Source organism: Poeciliopsis prolifica, unplaced genomic scaffold, assembly GCF_027474105.1.
Source record: "Poeciliopsis prolifica strain line A6 unplaced genomic scaffold, Auburn_PproV2 SCAFFOLD083, whole genome shotgun sequence".
In the NCBI taxonomy this organism is placed as follows: Eukaryota; Metazoa; Chordata; class Actinopteri; order Cyprinodontiformes; family Poeciliidae; genus Poeciliopsis; species Poeciliopsis prolifica.
Genome location: NW_026562458.1, coordinates 1,457,198 through 1,461,914, shown reverse-complemented (window position 1 = coordinate 1,461,914; position 4,717 = coordinate 1,457,198). Strand labels below are relative to the sequence as shown.

The following is a 4,717-nucleotide window of genomic DNA, read 5'->3' as shown; positions in this document are numbered from 1 at the left end:
GTAAACACCCTGAGGATGAACTCTGACACCTGCCTTCGTCTCCGACTGAAATCAAACTGAACAAGGAGAACAGAGAGAGAACTGAGCAACCAGACACTGGAACACAGACTGCTGCAGGAGGAACAACAAGCAGATCAAAGTGAAAGTAAGTTCAGAAAGTTTCTACAGGAGAGAAACTGACTTCCTGGTTTGACGTTCTGTCTGCTGTGGTTTCAGCTTCACTCTGAGACAAATGGCTTCCAGATCAGACGATGATCTCTGCTGTCCGGTCTGTCTGGAGATATTTAAGGATCCGGTTATTCTGTCATGCAGCCACAGCTTCTGTAAGGAGTGTCTGCAGAAATACTGGGGAGAGAAACCAGGAAGAGAGTGTCCAGTTTGTAAAAGGAGATCTTCAAAAGATGATCCACCTTTAAATCTGGCTCTGAAGAATCTGTGTGAGACTTTCTTACAGCAGAGAGAGCAGAGAGCTTCAGAGGATCTCTGCAGTCTGCACTCTGAGAAACTCAAACTCTTCTGTCTGGACCATCAGCAGCCAGTGTGTGTCATCTGCAGAGATTCAGATTTACACATTAGCCACAGATTTAAACCCATCAATGAAGCTGCTGAGCAACACAAGAAGAAGCTTCAGGAAACTCTGGAGCCTTTAAAGAAGAAGCTGGAGCTCAGGAAGAAAGTTCAGGAGGAGTTTGATCAGACAGCAGAACACCTGAAGGTCCAGGCCCGACACACAGAGAGGCAGATTAGGGAGCAGTTTAAGCAGCTTCATCAGTTTTCTAGCAGAGGAAGAGGAGGCCAGGCTGGCTGCACTGAGGGAGGAAGAGGAGCAGAAGAGAGGGATGATGAAGGAGAAGATGGAGGCTCTGAGCAGAGAGATAGCAGCTCTTTCAGACACAGTCAGAGCCACAGAGGAGGAGCTGAGAGCTGAAGACGTCTCATTCCTGCACAACTACAAGGCTGCAGTGGAAAGAGTCCAGCGCTGCCCCCTGCTGGAGGATCCACAGCTGCCCTCAGGAGCTCTGATAGACCAGGCCAAACATCTGGGCAACCTGGCCTTCAACATCTGGAGCAACATGGAGACCATGGTGACCTACACTCCTCTGGTTCTGGACCCAAACACGGCTCATCCATACCTCCATCTGTCTGAAGATCTGACCAGTTTCACTGCAAGAGGGAAACAGCAGCTTCCTGATAATCCAGAGAGATTGGATGAATATTACTGGTCTGTTCTGAGTTCTGATGGTTTTAACTCAGGGAACCACAGCTGGGATGTTGATGTTGGAGACAGTTCATCCTGGAGACTTGGTGTGTTAGAAGAATCTGTTCAGAGGAAGGGAAGCATAAAGTCTGGATGGTTGTATATATGTTTCTCTCAAGGTAAATATTCAGCATTTTCTCCACCAGCTCCTTTCACTCTTCTCTCAGTCCAGAAGAATCTCCAGAGGATCAGAGTGAATCTGGACTGGGACAGAGGAAAGCTGTCCTTCTCTGATCTGGATACTAACACACACACATACACACCTTCACACACACCTTCACTCACAAGATGTTTCCATATTTCTCCACTGATAAAACCTTAAAGATGGAACCGATGAAGATCTCAGTGATCAAGCAGCAGCTCTGATGATCCAATCAAAACTTATTGATCAGATTGAAACTGTGAGTTTTAAAGAGGAAACTGGAGATGATCTGATCATCTGGAGACTCTCATCTCTGACTTTCCAACTATTGATTCCATGACAGCAGAAATTAATGTCAACATGTTTAATTAATGCGTCTATTTTTAGCTGCTGAGTGATAAAACTGAACTACTGAATGAATCTGAAATGACCTTTTCACTTCCTGCTAAGTGTTTATTAGTGTTGCTTTGACTATTCCCCTGATCAATGCTGTGTTTATACTTTCTACATCACTTTTATGATCCAGTAAATACCAGAAAATCCTGTGATAATAATCCAAGTCCATGTTGTCCATGGTTAATCCCAGCAGATTTTAATCTGGTCTAGAGACTTTCTGTTCAGTTCAGTTCCAAACACTTTGGTTCCTCAGAGCTTCATAATCCAGATTATCATCCAGTTTGTTACCATAAAGGTTTCAGAACAATGATAAACTCTACATGATGTTTGTGAAGCAGCAGAAACTGAATCTTGTTGCAGGAGGGCAGCGTTAATCTTTCATTTCTGATTCTTTAGTCTGACTTTAGTTTTTGTTTGGAAACAAAACAGAGGAAGAAGTTTTGTACTTTTCATCTCTGTATAATTTGTTTTTCCATTTTTAGGGAGATGATGTATGAAATGACTGCAGAACTGTAATAAATGTTATTTCCATTCATTTCTTCTCTCAGGTTTTATTGTGTGAAAATCTTTCTGTAGATCCATGAAAACCCTGCAGATAATTTCTTACTATCTGTTGCATCAGTGATTTCTTCTATTAATTCAGTTTCAGTTGGTGATGTTGATCGATTTGCTCTGAATCCAATGAAAAATTATTTCTGGTTCATTTTTTTATTTTTTGCATTATTGTTGCACTTTGTGTTTGAGACATCAAAGTGATTTAATTAGCTGCTACTTTTATCCAGTGGCGGAGCTCGACTTTTTTCCAAGGGGAGGCCAAAGGGTGAGCAAGGCTTTATCAGACGGGTCCATATAAAAATGATGAACGAAAGGAAACAAATATTTTCTCTCACACTAAAATTAAAATGGTTTATTTAACAAAGATTTGCCATGACCAAACAAGATGTTAAACGGCTCTATGGAACAGTGAACATGCAAATGTAAACTCAGAGCCCAGAATATGTCCTGGTCCTGGTCTGGCCCTGGTCTGGTCCTGGTCTGGTCCTGGTCTGGTCCTGGCCTGGTCCTGGTCTGGCCCAGGTCTGGCCCTGGTCCTGGTCTGGTCCTGGCCCTGGTCCTGGTCTGCTCCTGGTCCTGGTCCTGGTCTGGTCCTGGTCTGGTCCTGGCCTGGTCCTGGTCTGGCCCAGGTCTGGCCCTGGTCCTGGTCTGGTCCTGGCCCTGGTCCTGGTCTGGTCCTGGTCTGGTCCTGGTCCTGGTCCTGGTCTGGTCCTGGTCCTGGTCCTGGTCCTGGTCCTGGTCTGGTCCTGGTCTGGTCCTGGTCTGGTCCTGGTCTGGCCCAGGTCTGGCCCTGGTCCTGGTCTGGTCCTGGCCCTGGTCCTGGTCTGGTCCTGGTCCTGGTCCTGGTCTGGTCCTGGTCTGGTCCTGGTCTGGTCCTGGTCTGGTCCTGGCCTGGTCCTGGTCTGGCCCAGGTCTGGCCCTGGTCCTGGTCTGGTCCTGGCCCTGGTCCTGGTCTGCTCCTGGTCCTGGTCCTGGTCTGGTCCTGGTCTGGTCCTGGCCTGGTCCTGGTCTGGCCCAGGTCTGGCCCTGTCCTGGTCTGGTCCTGGCCCTGGTCCTGGTCTGGTCCTGGTCCTGGTCCTGGTCTGGTCCTGGTCTGGTCCTGGTCTGGTCCTGGTCTGGTCCTGGCCTCTGGTCCTGGTCTGGTCCTGGTCCTGGTCTGGTCCTGGCCTGGTCCTGGTCTGGTCCTGGTCCTGGTCTGGTCCTGGTCTGGCCCTGGTCTGGTCCTGGTCCTGGTTTTGCCTCTTTAAGAAGAACTGGGAGATTTTCCCTTTTCTCTTCATTTGGGCTCTACACAAAATAAGATCCTGGTATTTAGACTCCATGACTGTTTGGCAGAGACACTATTTTAACTATTATTTAAACTAGTTTTTAGTTTTCTGTAGCTAGCTAAAATAATACTAAATTAAAAATAGAGTAATTAAATTAATGAATATAACTATTTAGGTTTCATATGACATAACCTACTTACATTTCAGTCATTATAAACTTAATGGTTTTTCACATATTCTTTCCACACATTTCAAGCAAGAGCTGGGAGAAATAAAACATTAGAGGGCAGCATGTCACAAAACATGTTAAAATAATCTGTCTAAAACACAATCTATCAGCACTAGCATGGCTAATATAATAAACGAGGCACTATGCAGCGGTGCACAACCATTTTGTTTCTTTTTAGAAATGTATGACAAGTGCCGCCTCTCATTAGGAAGGTAACAGCGGTTACTGCTGAGCGGTAAAATGTAAATACCTGCAAAACTCCTGGACGGTGTAACTCTAAAGCCGTTGATGTGTTTTGGATCAAGCAGGAACCAACATGTCAGTTTAACCAATGAACAGCGTCGGGCATCGGGCTGCCTTCAGGGACAGTCGGAAATTACAGTTTTCCTGGCAAATCTTTGCCGATCTCATAAGTATTATATTTTAAAATGACCATTTCCAGTGGGGTGGCAGTAGGGGTGGCCAGGGCTCTGTTGGGGGTGGCAAGTGCCACCCCGGCCACCCCTCTGGCTCCGCCACTGCTCGGACGTCATCCTGCCTCCTCTTCTTTCCTTGCTTAACCTTCCTCTGGTGTTAGCTTTCTGCTGCCATCTGTGGTCTTAGCGGGTCATTTTGGACCCGTATATATTCATCAAGAAAAGGGCAAAAACAAGTCTTTTTTTTCCCACACAATAGAACTTTGGGTTGAACATCAGTGGAAGGAGTTGCACCCATCTCCCAAACATCCCTGATGGGAGAAAGCTTGTCAGATTTTGCTCTGGTGTCTCGATTGTCAAATCTGAGGACTCTTGAGATCATCTGAAAGGTCCGAATAGACATTGTTGGCCAGAAAATATTTCTGCCGTTGATGCATCCCAGAGACTTTTTCC

At 46.1% G+C, this 4,717-nt stretch overlaps 1 pseudogene; it reads left to right on the top strand.

Annotated features, from left to right (window-relative positions):
• The first annotated feature begins 232 nt into the window (after positions 1–232).
• On the top strand, positions 233–1,624 carry LOC129353025 (nuclear factor 7, ovary-like; annotated as a pseudogene).
• The last annotated feature ends 3,093 nt before the right edge of the window (positions 1,625–4,717 follow it).